The sequence below is a fragment of the Papaver somniferum genome, chromosome 9 (genome assembly GCF_003573695.1).
Source record: "Papaver somniferum cultivar HN1 chromosome 9, ASM357369v1, whole genome shotgun sequence".
NCBI lineage: Eukaryota > Viridiplantae > Streptophyta > Magnoliopsida > Ranunculales > Papaveraceae > Papaver > Papaver somniferum.
The window spans coordinates 47,052,636-47,071,553 of NC_039366.1; positions in this window are offsets into that span (position 1 = coordinate 47,052,636).

Here is an 18,918-nt window from a genome sequence, read left to right on the forward strand (position 1 = left end):
CTGTCACTGTAACAAATAAGACTGTCGAGCGACAGTCGTTGAAACTGTAGCAAAATAAGACTGCTCTGTGTGGGTTTTATGTTCTTCGTGCTCTTGGTGCAGCATCAGCAACAACAGAAACCGAGTTTGGGAAAACTCGAATTTCTTCTTCTCTGGCTCTCCTCAGCTCCCCAGACTCTCGACCCCCTCTCTAGGACTCCCAGGGAATCTATTTAAAGAAAAAACACGCGTTGAATCTCCTCCATTAATCCCAAATAATCTTCTTTTACTCGGGACATTTTTTTTTTTTATCAATGATTTTGATTTTTACGCATCTGCAGCTGGATTAAATTCCTTATAAATCTTCTTCACGTTCCAAAGTGTTGATTAAGGCTTCCAAACACGTGCAGTACACATTTAGATTCACCACAACTTGTGTAAGCTCATGTTTTTCCTCTAACTCCCTGTTTGGATTAAACCAAGTTATCCAGACAAATTTGATCGAAACAAACACCCATACTAGCTTTGTTAGGATATATCACAACTGCCCATTAAGTTTCAGCCCTTTAGTCTACCCAGAACTCCTTCAAGAATCGATCGAAAGTTACACAGTTGAGAATAAAATTTTCCCGCCAAAACGAATTTTTGAAATGTTGAAGATGGTGTCCCCCTAACCAAACTGGGGGTGCGAATAGCAGGCGCCCAACTGAGGTGCCCCTTATCCAAATTGAGGGTGCCTTTAGTACTTTTCTCCGGGAGTCCAAATAACACTTTTTGAGCAACTTTTTCCACACAAGTGTATTTCTCCAAAAACACCTACAAACACACAAAGCATCAAAATTAGTACAAAAATCGAGCACTAACAATAGAGATATTAAGTACAATTTAGACACAAAAATGTGTCTATCAAATACCCCCAAACTTATTATTTGCTAGTCCTCGAGCAAAACTAACAAAAAATAAAACCGAGTTAATCTCGGGAGGGTTTACCAGAGGTATACCCACAAAACCATGACTTCTAATTGGTCACAAGTATCCAAAGAGCTATGAGGACATACATATTCTCAACCTATCTCCAAGTAACTAGAATGCCAGATGAATTAATGGTGTCATCTCTAAATCTGACTGAAGAAAAGGGGAGACACATCCGCAACACTGCTAGATAAAGAGATATCCGCTACACAGCTGGATAAACATTGTAAGATGCGTCCGCTGCTTTACAGCTGGATAAGATTAGGAGAGAGGTAAAGATGAGAGGGACATCTGCTACACAGATGGACTAATTACGTGTGATGAGTTAAACCAGTGCTAGAAAGATCTTGTGCCAGATTGAAAGCGGACTAACAAAGCAACCAAATGTATCTTTCTTCGACTCTCTCATAGTGCTCAGTAGAAACAACGTCTTCTTCGGTCTTCAACTGTTGATGATAAACTATCGAACCTCATAGAACCTTGACAATTAACTCTTCTCTTTGATTTCTTTCTCCACTTATAAATTTCTACTTCCCTTTGGCCTTATTGAACAAAATGTAACAATGATTTTTTTTTTTTTCTTTTTTTTTTTTTTTTTGGAAACATTACAAGACAAAATTTACATGGCCATGAGAGAAGGACTTTCAAAACTTGGATCTTCGCAACTTGTGATGTCTTGGTATCATGGATTCTAACAACTTATATCATTTGCTCTTATAACTTCAACTTTGATTTTTGAATTATTCTTTTCTATTGTTGCTTCTAAACCTAAAACGTCTTCAACTTTCTTCATAGATTTTGATGTCGCTCCGCTTGTTGATGATGATAAGTTTCTACTGAGAGAGAGTCGCAATCCAGTAACTAAGACTACATTGTGAGGTTGCTTTGTCTTTCTGGCATTTCCTGACCTACTTGCCTTTCCATCATGTATGGTTAGGTCCATCACGGTTACCCTCTAAAAGGAACAAGTTCTCTCCTGAATTTCAAGGATCTCAATGTCTTTTTCTCTAATGTCTCAAAAGGTTGTTATCCCTAGCATTCCAATTTCTATCTTTTCGGTGAGAAACAGTATGTAAACTTAGCTAACCGGATACCATGTGACGCTAGAAGTTTCAAAAGTGCAACTAAAAAGTTCTTCCCCACCCCCAAACTTAAATCTAACATTGTCCTCAATGTTTCTAATGAAAGAGCAATACCAAAAGTAAAATAACACGAGGAGAAGTTGGAAAGATAGTACCTGGGTGAAGAAAATCAAAAACTAATATACAACATACAACTTCCTCGATGGTCAATCAAGGGTAAACAGGGTCCTCCAGAGGGACCTCCTCAACATCACCTGTAGGAAAGGGCTCTAAAAAGGGTTTCAATCTCTGACCGTTAACCTTCGAAGAACTACTACCATCCGGTGTCTCAATTTCAACAGCTCCATGAGGAAAGACAGTGCGAACAATAAAAGGACCCCCACCGAGAACGTAACTTCCCAGGGAAAAGATGTAAACGGGTATCATACAGAAGAACTTTTTGACCTGGAGAAAATGACTTCCGTAAAATATTTCTATCATGCAAGTTTCATTTGTCTTATACTCCTTCGCACTATCGTAAGCATCTTACGAGCTCGTCCAACTCATTGAGCTGGAGTTTCCTATGGGCTCCTGCCTTGTCAAGTGAAAAATTTAGTTGCTTAACAGCCCAATAAGCTCTATGTTAACTAACAGGTAAATGACATGCCTTTCCAACACAAGCCGATAAGGCGACATTCCAATGGGGGTCTTAAACGCAGTACGGTAAGCCCATAAGGCATCAGTAAGCCTAGACGACCAGTCTTTCCGATTAGGATTAACTGTTTTCTCTAATATACGTTTTATCTCCCTATTGGAAACCTCTACCTGACCACTAGTCTGCGGATGATACGGGGTAGCTACCTTATGTGTAATACCATATTTCTTCATCAGAAGCCTAAAAGGTCCATTACAAAAGTGCGACCCTCCATCACTAATTATAGCTCGCGGTGTACCAAAACGTGTAAGTATATTATTTTTCAAGAACTCAATCACAACCCTATGGTCATTGGTTTTACACGCAACCGCCTCAATCCACTTAGAGACATAGTCTACGGCGACAAGGATGTATAGGTTACCAAAAGAATTAGGAAACGGACCCATAAAGTCAATTCCCCACATCAAAGACCTCAACAACTAAAATAGGGTTCAAGGGCATCATGTTCCTACGGGAAATGGTTCCTAATTTCTGGCAACGCTCACAAGTAACACAGTAACTATGGGAGTCTTTAAAAACGAAGGCCAATAGAATCCACACTGCAATATCTTAGCAGCAGTCTTCTTAGCACTAAAGTGACCTCCACAAGCATGATCATGACAAAAGGAAAATACTGGACTGGTCACTCTCAGGTATACATCTCCTAATAATCTGGTCTGGACAATACTTAAACAAATAAGGATCATCCCAAAAGAAGTGCTTAACCTCGGCTAAAAACCTAGAACGATCTTGTTTACCCCAATGTTGGGGCATTCGACCAGTAACAAGATAATTCACTATATTCGCATACCAAGGTGCTTGGGTAACAAAAAGTTGTTCATCAGGAAAACTATCCCTTATAGGAAGGGAATCATCAGGGAATCAACAACTAGCCTAGACAAGTGGTCTGCTACTACATTTTCGGCACCCTTTTTGTCTCTAATGTCTGGAGAAAACTCTTGCAACAAAAGTATCCACCTAATCAATCTAGGTTTCGTATCCTTCTTAGACAAAAGATATTTCAAAGCAGCATGATCAGTATATATGACGATCTTAGAACCTAAGAGATAGGGTCTAAACTTGTCTAAGGCAAACACAATGGCTAACAGTTCCTTCTCGGTAGTGGTATAGTTCAACTGGGCATCATTCAGAGTTTTGCTAGCATAGTAAATCACATGAAGTAATTTGTTTTCTCGCTGACCTAGCACAACACCAATAGCATAATCTGAAGCATCACACATGATCTCAAAGGGTAAGTTCCAGTTGGGTGCCTGGACTATGGGGGCGGTAGTGAGTAAAGTCTTAAGCTTCTCAAAAGCCTCTAAACAAGCATCATCAAAGACAAACTTAACATCTTTTGCAAGCAAGTTGCAAAGAGGTCTAGAAATCAAGCTAAAATCCTTAATGAATCGACGATAAAAACCTGCATGCCCTAAGAATGACCTAATATCTCTTACGGTTTTTGGGACCTGTAAAGTCTTGATAAGGTCAACTTTGGCTTTATCTACCTCTATACCCTTAGAAGATACGATATGCCCTAAGACAATTCCTGATCGAACCATGAAATGACATTTCTCCCAATTAAGCACTAGATTCTTTTCCTTACACCTAGTCAACACTAATGACAAATGATGCAAGCACTCATCGAAAGACGAACCAAACACTGAAAAATCATCCATAAAGACCTCTAAAAACTTTTCTACCATATCGGAAAATATGCTCATGCAACGCTGAAAAGTCGCAGGGGCGTTACATAGCCCGAAAGGCATGCGTCTATACGCAAAGGTACCAAAGGGACAAGTAAAAGTAGTTTTTTCTTGGTCTTCTGGGGCAATAACGATCTGATTGTAGCCTGAGTAGCCATCTAGAAAACAGTAATGACTATGTCCAGCTAATCTCTCTAGCATTTGGTCGATAAAGGGAAGGGGAAAGTGGTCCTTCCTAGTGACCTTGTTCAATTTCCTATAGTCAATACAAACACGCCAACCCGTGGTCACTCGGGTCGGGATTAACTCATTGTTATCATTCTGGACTACAGTAATACCGGATTTCTTGGGAACAACCTGAACGGGGCTGACCCACTTACTGTCTGAAATGGGGTAGATAATGCCTGCATCACACTTAAGAACCTCGGTTCGAACTACTTCTTTCATATTAGGGTTTAGTCTTCGTTGCATCTCCCTAGAAGGTTTGGTATCTTCCTCTAAATAGATCTGATGCATACAAACAGTAGGACTTATACCCTTAATGTCTGCTATGGTCCACCCTAAAGCTTCCTTGTTGTTTTGAAGGACGGTCATTAGCCTACTTTCCTGATCACTATCCAAGTCGGAAGCAACAATCACAGGTAAAGTTTCAACGGGCCTAAAAACACATACTTCAGGGTATCTGGCAATGGTTTTAGGTCCAACTTAGGAGGCTCTTCTAACGAAGGAACTAGGGTAGACTTAGAAACTGGTAGTGGTTCGATTAGGTTTCCATCCGTTACTAGTGTCTAGCAAAGGGGTTGAATCTAACAAAGCATTCACCTCATTAATCACATTATCATCATCGAAATCAATCCCAAAGTGAGCTAGGCATTTCTCTAACGGATCTTCTAACAAAGTGTTTGGTAATGACTCCTCGACTAATGTTCCTATCATGTTTACCTCTTCTATGCTCGAGTCATCTAGTTCAGAGGGTAGCTTACTAATATGAAAGACGTTCAGCTCAATAGTCATATTACCAAAAGACAAGTTCATAATACCAATTCGACAATTAATGATCACATTGGATGTTGCTAAAAATGGGCGACCTAAAATCACTGGTATCTGGTTCTCTGGGTCAGAGACAGGTTGGGTATCTAGGATAACAAAATCAACTGGATAAATAAACTTGTCGACCTCAATAAAAACATCCTCGATCACACCACGAGGAATTTTAACGGACCTATCAGCTAACTGAAGTGTCATCTTGGTCGGTTTCATATCACCAAGTCATAGCTTGAGGTACACATAGTATGGAAGTAAATTCACACTTTCTCATAAGTCAAGCAAAGCTTTCTCAACACGGTATTTACCTATTGTGCAAGAAATGGTAGGGGACCCTGGCTCTTTATACTTAGGAGTAGTGGTATTCTGAATAATGGAACTCACGTGACTAGCTAGGAAGGCTTTCTTTTGGACACTAAGCTTACGCTTTCGTGTACACAAGTCCTTAAGAAACTTAGCATAAGCGGGAATCTGCTTAATCGCATCCAACAATGGTAGGTTGATAGTAACCTGCTTAAAAACCTCCAATATATCATTAAAGTTCGACTCGCTCTTAGTTGGAACTAGAAGCTGGGGAAACGGGGCTCTGGGAACAAAGCCGGACTCATTAGGACCCTCATTGGTCTCTTTAGAGACTCTATCAGTCTCTTCATTTTTTGGCTCAAAAGGGTGAACTACAACATGTTCACTTTCAGGCATGGCGACCTTGTTGTCAACTTTCTTTCCACTCCTACGAGTTGTAACAGAATTCACATGATTGTACGATTTCTCTCCTTTTGGATTAGGATCAGTATGACTAGGGAACCTTCCATCCTCTCTCTCAGCAAGGTACTTAACTATTTGGCCGACTTGAAGTTCTAATTTAGCAAGAGACTGGAATTATTCTTAAAATTCTGATTGGTTTCCTCTTGAAAATTAACCTGGCTTTTTTATTAGCATTTGCTGGCTTTGTGATAGCATATCCTGGCTCTTTTTTAATATACTAAGAGATTCCTCTAATCTAGTCATTCTATTCTCAGAAGGGTTCTGGAACTGGGCTTGTCCTGAAGAGCTCTTAGCATAACCAAAACCTGGGGGAGGATGAGAATTACTAGACTGACCTTGATTCTGGCCCTTAGACTAAGAAAAATTAGGATGGTTTCTCCAGCCAGGATTGCAGGTCTCTGAGTATGGGTCAAACTTCTGACAGTTCTCAAACCTAGCATTGTTATAGACAACATGGGCTTGCTCTTCACTAACCTAACCTTCCCAAAATGAGTTATCGGTCTCTATTCCACAACTAGAGACTTGAGAGGCTCTATTAGGTTCATCAAGGGATCTATTTTTAGACTGACCCATTTCCAAAGCTTCTAACCTTCTAGACAGAACAACAAACTTAGCATCTGACCCGGAGCTTGTATCTATTATATTGGTGCTACTTTTATTGACCAAGAGTCTTTTAGGGGGTTCAACACAAGACTCCCACTGTTGGGATTTTTCAGCGATAGCTCCTAAGAAGGTAAAAGCATCATCAGCATTTTTACTAGTGAACTCACCAGCGCACATAGACTCGACCATGGCTTTGGTCGAATAGTCTAAACCATTATAAATAATCTCTACAAGTTTCATCTTATCAAATCCATGGTGAGGACACTGGGATAGAAGATCGTTGAATCTCTCTAAAAACTTATAAAGAGACTCTCCCTCTTGTTGCACACTAACACTAATTTTCTGTCTAACAGCTGCAGTTTTATGCTTAGGGTAGAATTTCATATAGAAAGCAGCAACAAGTTCCTGCCATGTTTCAATGGATTCAGATGGTAGGTTGTTCAGCCAGGTCTTGGATTTATCTCTCAAGGAAAAGGGAAACATCTTAAGTTTCAAGACTTCATCAGTAAGGTCTTTTATTCTAATTGTCCCACAAATTTCCTCAAAGTACCTAATATGAAAATAAGGGTTCTCATCATCTTTCCCTAAGAATATATGGATCATCTGAAGAATACTAGGTTTTATCTCGAAATTATCCGTAGTGGATGGAAATTTAATGCAAGAGGCTCGGGTAGACCTAGTAGGGAACATGTAATATTTCAAAGTTGCCATCGCTGGCACAACAGAAGTACTACGGGTACTTTCCTCACGAAAAGACAGATTCTCAAAACTAAAGTTTCCAAAAACAGGGCTCTCAAAAGAAAAGTCTTCGAGCTCCCCGCTTTCACAAGAAGAACTTCTAGGCTCGTCACTAATCAAACGGCCAAAAATATTTCTTTTCCAAGCCCTTTCGGGCATACACTAAAAAAAAACAAAAGAAAAGGAAAGAAGTCCTAAAAGGAAGGGAAGTTCTATGCAAACACAAACAAGGCTGACTCCACCACAGCAAACCTACTGATTTCTAGCAAACAAAAAGCATGATGGCTCCACTTAGATTGTTTCTAGACCAACTTCTAATCCTTCGAATGGGAATTCGTTACAATTTGAGCAAACCCCTCTGGAATCAATCCGAGTCAAAGTAAGTTGAATAGAGGCGAGGGAAGCTGCGTAGAGATTTGATACCCAAGGCCTCACCGCATTCCAAGGCGGCGCAGTCACGCATTCAACTCACAGAAACCATCATGAACTTCAAAGTATGCTCAAAAGAGTAACCAATATTTTTAGAACGACTTTCCTATTAAGCTCGTTACCCTATAGGTCTCGTTCTATTCGCGTTTGGTTTTGTTTTCCTAAGGCGGGCAAGAAGAGGACGGTGATGAAATCCGAACCCTTATCTTGTATGGCCAGTCCTTGCCTTTTACTAGGAAATTAAAGTAGCCGTTTTCAAGTCCTCAACATATATGCAAACGAAGGAATACAGTAACTCGCTGACAGGGGATTCGCGAGTGTTTCAACAAACTTACCTCCCGTTCCAGATGGGGGATGAACCGCTGAAGTCGACTCGGGCCACAACTCCAATGTCGTGTACGAACCCGAGGGGCCGAGGTGATATCGTAATCACCGTCCTTCTCTGCAAACAGTTTAATATTTAATACTACCCTTCCGTAGGGTTTAAAAATAAAAGAATGTCCAAATGTCCAAGTCCAAAGTCCAAAAGAAAAGGAAAGTCTAACAAAAAATAATAATAAAAAAATAAAAATAAAATGGCTCTCTTTTTTTTTTCTTTTTTTTAATAAAAACAAAATTTTTTTTCTTCTTTCGCTCCTTTCGCTTTGCCTTTTACTCCAAGTCTTTAAGTATTCACCAAAGCTTTGGAAAAATTTTCTTTCGCTCCCAATTCCAAAATCTGTAAGGAAAAGACAAAAACCCAAAAACGTAAAGAAGAACAAATAAAATAAAAACAAATAAAAATCTAAAAACTCTAGCCTAAAAACAAGTCCGCGTCGGCGGCGCCAAAAATTTTATTAATTTTTGAATGATGTTATAGTAATGAGGTTCAAACTCTCAGACTTGTGAAGATTAAATTTAAATATTTAATAAAATTATATACAAAAATATTAACAAAGTGGGCGAGAGGTATGAGAAAACAACCAAGACATTGATTCCACTATTACTCATGAATTAATGATGGTAAATAATCCAAAACTCTAATTATCTTTTAAGTCCTTTATATCTTAACTCAATAATAATCAAGCAAATTCTCAAACATCAATTGTATCCCTTAAGCATAGATTATCTAAACAAAGCATAACCTATCTAATTGAATCACAACTGATTAGGAAAATTACGCAAACAATTTAAAACTCTGCAAAAGCAGTGATTGAGTGAATTATAATTAAATATTAGAGAAAATAAAATAGTTACCAATTATTCATGCGTAAATAGCTTCCTCATTTCCTTGGTTGTGGGAGAATTAGCCGCTCATCATGTTGGAAACACGCTCAAAAATCATTATTATTGCTCAAAGGGTGTTTACAAATGATGAAAAGGGAGAAATAATTCAAAACCGGGTTTGTAACAATTATATTTGTTACAAACCAGAGAACTACGATCCTCGGCAAATAAGACTGTCCTGCGACAATAACAAATAAGACTGTCACTGTAACAAATAAGACTGTCGAGCGACAGTCGCTGAAACTGTAGCAAAATAAGACTGCTCTGTGTGGGTCTTATGTTCTTCGTGTTTTTGGTGCAGCAGCAGCAACAGCAACAGCAGAAACCGAGTTTGGGAAAACTCAAATTTCTTCTTCTCTGGCTCTCCTCAGCCCCCAGACTCTCGACCCCCTCTCTAGGACTCCCAGGGAATCTATTTAAAGAAAAAACACGCGTTGAATCTCCTCCATTAATCCCAAATAATCTTCTTTTACTCGGGATATTTTCTTTCTTTTTTTATCAATGATTTTGATTTTTACGTAACTGCAGCTGGATTAAATTCCTTATAAATCTTCTTCACATTCCAAAGTGTTGATTAAGGCTTCCAAACACGTGCAGTACACGTTTAGATTCACCACAACTCGTGTAAGCTCATAGTTTTCCCCCAACTCCCTGTTTGGATTAAACCAAGTTATCCAGACAAATTTGATCGAAACAAACACCCATACTAGCTTTGTTAGGACATATCACAACTATCCATTAAGTTTCAGCCCTTTAGTCTACCCAGAACTCCTTCAAGAATCGATCGAAAGTTACACAGTTGAGAATAAAATTTTCCCGCCAAAACGAATTTTTGAAATGTTGAAGATGGTGTCCCCCTAACCAAACTGGGGGTGCGAATAGCAGGTACCCAACTGAGGTGCCCCTTATCCAAATTGAGGGTGCCTTTAGTACTTTTCTCCGGGAGTCCAAATAGCACTTTTTGAGCAACTTTTTCAACACAAGCGTATTTCTCCAAAAACACCTACAAACACACAAAGCATCAAAATTAGTACAAAAATCGAGCACTAACAATAGAGACATTGAGTACAATTTAGACACAAAAATGTGTCTATCAGAGGCCGAGAATCTCGCAGCCACCAACCCCAAGCGAGGAGAAACTTCAAAGTCAACTCGCTCTAAGATAGTATCCTATGTCGAACAATCGGACGAGGACTCAGGGCGATCAAGATATCACCGACCAAAAACTTCTTTCGCACCCGAGAGAGCGCAAAGGAAGAAAAAAGAAGGCCGAAAGGAGGCATATTGTCGATCAGTTACAAGTACGACTCTGCCAACTCGAAGCGATGTGCATAGAGGCCACAGGAAGGCAAGAAAGCAAGAAGTTGGCAGAAGTAGTGCAAGAGGCTGGACAATGTCCCTTATCAAAGAGTCTATTGGACCAACCATTTCCAAGGAAATTCTCGCTCCCAACATTCACTACTCCCTTCACAGGGACCGACGATGCAATTGAACATCTCCGATTATACCGCATGACATTAACCCAGTGGAACCATTACGATGTAGTAATGTGCAGGTTTTTCCCATCAAGTCTAAAAGATGAGGCCCTATATGGTTCAATAACTTTCTGAAGGAGTCAGTTAACTCATTTTTCCACCTATCCGAGTTATTCTTGGAAACATACATACATAACAGCAGAGTCAAACCAGAATCGAAATGCTATTCCAACTATCTCGAGGACCAAACGAGTCACTCCGCTCACTAGTAACTCGTTGGAGGAAATTGTATGCCGAGTTCGGAAGAGTCTCAGAGGACTTCGCGATCTTGGTCTTCAAAAACAGTCTGAGAAAGATAGACCCAATATTTTTGCGCATGTACGAAACCATGCCACCTAACCTAGGTAAATTGAGAGAAATTCAAGAGGACTACATAGCCCTTGAATAACTCCAAGATAGTACTTATGACAAATTGGTAAAAATGAACCAATAGAGGGGCAAATGTGGTAGAAACTACAAAACCCTCAGGTGCCATCCCAAGAAGAAGGGCGATCCAACAATGGATCCACCCAGTTCGATAAACATCGGAGTGGAGGATGGAAAGGGCGATACCAAGCCCAGCAAAAAAAGGGAAAATTCGTAGACCCTGTCTATACGAAGTTAAATGCTCCCCTATCCGAGGTATTCAAGAAGATCGAAGGAAAATACAAGATTACCTACCCATGAAACAGAGGACAGCAGCCCGAGCGCGCTAAAAATAGAACTGATTTATGTGAGTTCCATCAGTTCCATAGCCACACAACAGACTCATAAAGAGATCTGAAGAAGATGGTGCAAGATATGATTGACGAAGGAAAACTCCAGGAGTACATCGCACAACCAGCGATCCAACCAACTACGGGAGCACCCGTACATCATGTGGAAATTCCACGCGAGGCACAATACTTGGGGTGCAATACGATATCACACTCGGATATCACATCCCCCACACCTGAAGGAAACGTCACAGGAAAAATTCACAAACAAAACTTCGAAGGTGACGAAGTTTTCAGTGTGGCAAAAGAACCTCCCATGCAGGAGTGGATGAAACAATCCGTCAGCTTTTCAGCCTTAGAGGCACCCGACGGAGGACGAAACCACAATGACCCACTAGTGGTCACGATGGCCATGACCCTCCCCGAACATCAAGGCGAGGAAGAGAAACCTAAGGCGCTGCCATGGGTAATGCCTAAGATACTAATAGATGAAGGAAGTTCCGTCGAAATCTTATTTTATGAAACATTCAAACAAATGGGTCTTAGAGACGAGTGCCTAATACCATCAGCCTATAATATATTCGGTTTCAATGGCTCATCCACTTGTCCAAAAGGGGAGGTAACCCTGGAGATTCATGTTGGAAAAATCCTCACCTTAACGACGTTTTGTGTCGTAGACGTACTGTCACCATACACAAAAATTGTTGGGCGATCCTGGGTCCATGAGATCAAGGGAGTCGCGTCAACGTACCACCAGAGACTAAGGTTTCCGACGCCCGAGGGGATCACAGAGATCATCGGAGACTCAGGCGAGGCTAAGTACTGCTACAATATGGACGTACAAAATGGAGAAAAGAAGGTCACTTCCTCTAAAGCAAAAAAGAAAAGAGCCAAGAATGCTAAGAGCCAGGCCGAAATTGATGAATACATCGCAATAACAAACGAAGCAAGGCGATCAGGCAATGTACTAATCTCGGACAATGTTCTAAACTTGGACTCACCCATGGGGCCCATACAAAACCTCTCCGACATCGGAGAACTAAGGTCAAATTTCTCAGCCTCGGAGCCTACGAAGGAAGTCAACATCAGAACACCCGAAATTTCGGGTATTCTTAGGATTGGAACTCTCCTCGACCAAGAGAAAGAAGAAAAATTAGTGCAAATACTAAAAGAATACTCCGACGTCTTTGCATGGCGTATGGAAGATATGCCTGGAATAGATCCATAGGTCTGCTTTCATCATTTGAAATCAACCCTATGCATAAACCCGTAAGGCAAAAGATGTGATAGGTGGCACCAGAATACCACGAAGCAATTCAAAAAGAATTAAAAAATATGGAGGCATCGGGAGTCATCCGAGAAGTGCAGTATCCGATATGGATATCCAACATGATGATAGTCCCTAAGAAAAATGGAGGAGTGAGAATTTGCATTGATTTTAGTGATCTTAACAAAGCTTGTCCAAAGGACAGCTTTCCACTCCTTAATATCGTTCAGCTCGTAGAAGCAACATCCGGATATGGGTTACTGTCCCTAATGGATGGGTACTTGGGTTACAACCAGATCCCACTTGCCGAGGAATATCAAGAGCATACCGCCTTCTTCACTCCCCGAGGTTTATACTGTTATACTAAGATGCCATTCGGACTAAAAAATGCAAGCGCGACTTATCAAAGAATGGTGGAAAAAATGTTTGACAATTGGATACATAAAACCCTAGAGGCGTACGTGGATGACCTGCTTGTCAAGAGCAAGCTTCCACATGACCACGCAAACGACCTCAAAGAAATATTCGAACAAATGAGGAAGTTTAATATGAAAATTAACCCGGCAAAATGCACTTTGGGGGTAACCTCAGGGAAATTCCTGGGATATTTGGTCACCAAACGAGGCATCGAGGTCGACACGGAAAAAGTACGGGTCGTACTAGAAATTCCCTCGCCTGCCACAGTTAAGGACGTGCAGAGACTAAATGGTCGATTGGCAGCCATGGAAAGGTTCATCGCCAGATCGTCCGACAAACTCAAAGGTTTTTTCAACACCTTAAAGAAGGGAGAAAAATTCTCATGGAGCGCTGAATGCGAAGAAGTCTTCCGAAAGATTAAGGAGCATCTAGCTACCTTACCGATTTTACATCTACTTATCGGCGACTAACACCTCGATTAGTGTGGTGCTAACTCAGATAGATAAAGAAGTAGCAAACCCCATTTACTTCATCAGTAAGACTCTGATATCTGCGGAAAAGAATTACTTCAAGATCGATAAAATTATATTATCCCTAGTCTATGCAACACAAAAGTTGCGGACGTACTTTCATGCACATACTGTGACCGTCATCACAAAAGCTCCAATAGAGTCTGTGCTAGACCATGCCGACAGAGCAGGCAGAATCTCCAAATGGGGAGCACAAATCAAACAATTCGGGGTGAAATATCAAGCCCAGAAAGCAATAAAAACCCAAGTGGTTGCAGATTTCTTAGCTGATTTTCCTCTAGATAGTGTCGACGAAATCGAAAAAATCCCTGGCATGGAGGACGAGCTAGAAGATCCTCCCGATCTACTTCGCTCGGAGAACCCAAGACGATGGGAAGTCTTTGTATACTGATCATGCAATTCGGAAGGATCTGGGATCGGAATGGTCTTTACGACCCCAACAGGCCGAAAAATCGTTTACAGCTTGAGACTAGAATTCCCTGCTACTTACAACATAGTTCGATATGAAGCATTCATACGTGCCCTCTGCGTGATAATCGCGCTAGGTATTACTGAAGTGAGACTCACGAGTGACTCACAGCTTATCGTCCGGCAAATAAACGAAATGTATCAATCCTCAGATCTGTGTTTACATTGATATCTCCAACTCTCCAAGCACTATATCGAGCAGATACCAAACATCACGTTCCGACATCTGAACAGGAACAACAATAGGCACGCAGATGCTTTAGCATTTATAGCCTCTATGACAATAGATCCGGAGGCTACAAATATCAGAATCGAAAGGGTCATGCTTCCTTCCGTACCCACAGAAGGAGATATGGAAATATTTAATGTAGACTCAACAAGCCAAGAAGAGGCCCTACCCGAGGACGATTGGAGGACACCGATCATGAGATATCTAGCCAACCACGATCTCCCAAGCGAACAGCAGCTCACGCACAAAATAATATCACGATCTGGGAACTACCAGCTCGGGGACGACATTCTATATAAACAGTCATACCTAGGACCTCTATTCAGATGTTTTTCCTTTGCTGAAGGCCAAGAAATACTAAGAGAGATACACCATGGTTACGCAGGGAACCATAGTGGAGGGAGATCCCTAGCTCACAAGGCGAGGTTACAAGGATACTTTTGTCCTCGCATGAACGAGGACTCAAAGCAAATGGCAAAGTCATGCTTAGAATGTCAAAAATTTGGCAAAAGAAGGCATACACCATCAATGGATTTAAAATCCGTCCTAAGCCTTTGGCCATTTTCCAAGTGGGGAGTCGACATCGTTGGGGCCCTACGAGCCGGAACAGGACAGAGAAAGTACTTAATAGTCGCCACTGACTACTTCACCAAATGGGTAGAGGCCTCAGCCCTCAGACAAATTAGAGACCATGATGTCTTTAAGTTTCTCTTCGAACATGTCATATGTCGTTTTGGTATCCCAGCAGCCATCGTATCAGACAATAGGTCCCAACTCCGAGGGAAAAATATTGATCTCCTTTTTAACTCTTCAAAAGAAGGAAGAATAAATCCACCCCCATCTACCCCGAAAGCAATGGCCAGGCAGAGGCCACTAACAAAACCATCGCTGACATGCTTAAAAAGAAGTTAGATGGACATGGGGCTAGCTGGTGTGAGCAGTTGCACAACGTTCTCTGGGCCTATCGGACCACAAGAAGAGAAGCAACAGGAATGACCCCCTTCTCCCTCACATACGGCACGGAAGCGATCATACCAACCGAAGCAATGATCCCTACAACCAAGACCGAGGCATGGGAGAAAAACCTAACTTCGGACATGATACTCTCCAAATTAGACGATTTGGAGGAGAATAGAGAAGTAACCCTACAAAGGATAGAGAATTACCATCGGAGACTGACCCGAGAATATAATAAACGTGTCCATCAGAGACAATTCATCCCAGGCGACAAAGTATGGCGCGAGATTCCGCCGTATCAACGCGAGTCGGGCAAATTGGCACCCACATGGGAAGGCCCACTAACAGTCATCGCCAAGGCATGCGGCGGAGCATACAAATTTCTCAAACCTAATGGGGAAGAACTAGAACGCCCCTGGAATATCAAATACCTCAAGCAATACAATGCTTAAACATCTTATCGCTTAGGAAAACAAATTACGAAAATGGGACTCGAATCCTTACGCGTAAAAGGTCAGGATACCTTACCAAAATGTACTAAGGGCTTATAAGCCCTCTTTTGAGAATAATAAAACCACTCATTTTCTAACTTATATCCGTTTGTTCTGATTTCTTGTTTGTTTACATTTTTATTCTTGCAATTTTTTGATTTATTCTTGCAATTTTTTAGTTTATGTTTCCTCCTTGCATATAGAATAATCATATCATACTTGCATTATAACAAAATCCCATCATGACTATGGCACGATGCTAGACACACCTCCCATTCTACAATGAATGGTGCGGGTAAAATACCTAAGTTGCCCGAGACAGGCACATACCTAAGGCAAAGTCATCTAGCCCATTGAAGCAAGATGAATAGGGGGACACCCTAAGCTACCTGAAATGGAAATAGACCTAAGGTAATGCCATCACGACCACGAATCAGATGATGTCCTGCCATAACAGGAGATATCCATAATCAAGGTACTTACCTTTGGATAAGGTAAGAATCACTTGACCGAGGTATCTTCCTCCAAAGCATGGTTAAATAGAAAGTGACTCAAAAATCTGATCACTCAACCAAGGGGCAAGTGTAACCTAAACTGGACACTATTAAAAATTCAAGCCCATGACGGTGCAAGGCGAGAAGAAAATATGCTATACCCGAAGTCCAACACCGTAAGAGATGCCCTATCCAATTAAGGAATTGATCACTCCTTGGCTTTGTCACCCATGGTTAGACAACCACTATACATAAAAACTCCTCAGAGCCATCAAAATAAAGATACTAAGTGGACTGATTTAATAAGAAGAACAAATTATCATCCACTCCAGTAAAACACCTTAGTTACATTTAGAACATGAGCGTATACGAAAAGAACAAAAAGAAGTTCTCAAAACTAACAACAAAGGAGCACCACAATTTTGCCTCGCCTGGAGCAATTAGTTCGGTTTCAACCGAGCCTCTCCCTCCACAGCACAAGAAGCATTAATATTGCTCGATCGGGGCATGATCGATTCCACCCTCGGCAAACATCAGAAACCACCACACAGACGAAGTTAGCAGCGATACCTCCTTGACGACTCATACAAGAGAAACAGTTGGGTACTAACACGTAACTAAGGCATTCCCACTCTCTGTACAAATATGGCATCAGATGCTAAGGCATAAAACAGTGGCAAGGTATATATATATATATATATATATATACGTTTAAATATGAAAAAAGTATTTTATACCTCAGCATCTTCAGCAACTCGGACAACCCGTATCCACCACCAATAAAACAAAAGAATGACAGATTATGCAAATAAAAGATATTTGTAATAAACTAAATAAAAATTTGCGCAAAAGCCTTTCCAAGCCAAAACGTGTTAAACACGCACGACACAAAATGTTCCCAAGGCCAATCGCAAGGAGAAGAACACTATATAAAGTGTTTCCAAGCTTTCTGTGAAAAGAAATACAACGGAGAACACGAAATCTTCCAGCAAAAAGTTCAATCCACTAGCAGACAAACCAATTCCCTTAAACCATCAATAAGCTAAAAACAATACGGGATAAGATAGGTATTTCCGAGAAGACATCGGTGATGATCTAGAAATTAGATCAACAAAAACCGAAGCATTAAGCAAATGAAAGGGCATACCATCATGTTCTAGAAGCCGTGAATAAACGCCTCGTTTCCATGAAGGACGGGGAGGAAAACGTTTACTAGGCATAAAGAACCCCTATGAAGAAACTAAGAGGGATCTAAACTCTACAGATGGGAAGAAGATAATGAGATTCAACTCTCCTCCCTAAGAGGATTTTTATAGGAATATAAATCCTCGAAAAACCAACCAACATTTTCAAACCCAAGAGGCTCAAGGCGCAGTAAACAAAGTCCAACGGATAAGTACGCACTAAAAGTGCAGACGTGGCGATAAAGGCGAGGCGGTTACAAAGTTTTCTTCCCATCATGCCCTCGGCAAGTTGGAAAGAAAATGAGCAAAATGTAAGGGTAAATTACCCAATGGCCATGTGTCGACATGTCAAGGGATGGTATCATGATGAGATGATAAGGTAGGAGCACCGAATCATACTCTGAAAAGCTGAGTTTGTCTGAATCGAGACGCCTGCTACAACATCACATGAATGATGAGTGTAAGGAGTGGTTTAATCCGCTCAGACGGTCAAGTCTAAAAAGAAGAACTGCAATTAATGAAGGATAAGAAGAGACGTGGACAAATCTACATCGTAACAGAAGACTCGGGCGATCTATACTACGATCCATAGGTGATACATCACGAGGTTCTCCAAGGAAGAGCTACACGATGACGAGCATAGAAAGACAACTCGGGAGGAGAACCAAGCAAGCCATCACGAGGGATAGCATAGAACCCGTCCGAAGCAGCGAAGACGATGTATAATAGATCCATCAGCTCGGCAAGGCCAGACCTTCACGAGTCTAATTTGCCTATAAATACCAGTCCATGTAGAAAGAGATGGACAACTTATGTAATATTAGATGGTACTTCTACAGAGAATTCCTGAGAGAGATCTAGATAAGGAGAGAGTAAGAAATCTAAGTGATATTTGTAGCTCATTCAAGGGTAAGACCTTATAATCAATAAAGAAAATATCGTCTTTCCTGTGGACGTAGGTCTTCATGGCCGAACCACGTTATATGCTTGTGTCAATATTTAATTTTCATGTTCTTTACATCTTGTTCATCTTGAAACTTGAATGTTTAGGTAGTTTATAGCCTTTAGATTTACTTGGGTGTAGTCATCAGAAAAGATGCAACTACAATCCCAAAGGAATCCGTTGAGTTTTAAAGATATACGTTGTAATGGTTATCACCTAGAAACTGAAGATGAGAACGATATGGAGTATTTGTATTTTACTTCATCAAATTCGTGTGGAAAAAACGTTCTGAGAAGTTTGTAGCTCTCGCATCTGGGTTGTACCTTACAAAGATTCAAAAGGTTAAATCTTATTCTGTCATAATCCAAAAATTTTATGACCCGAATGCTTTCATGCTCTGGCATGATCGGCTCGGACACCTAGGTTCTATTATGATGAGTAGAATAGTCAA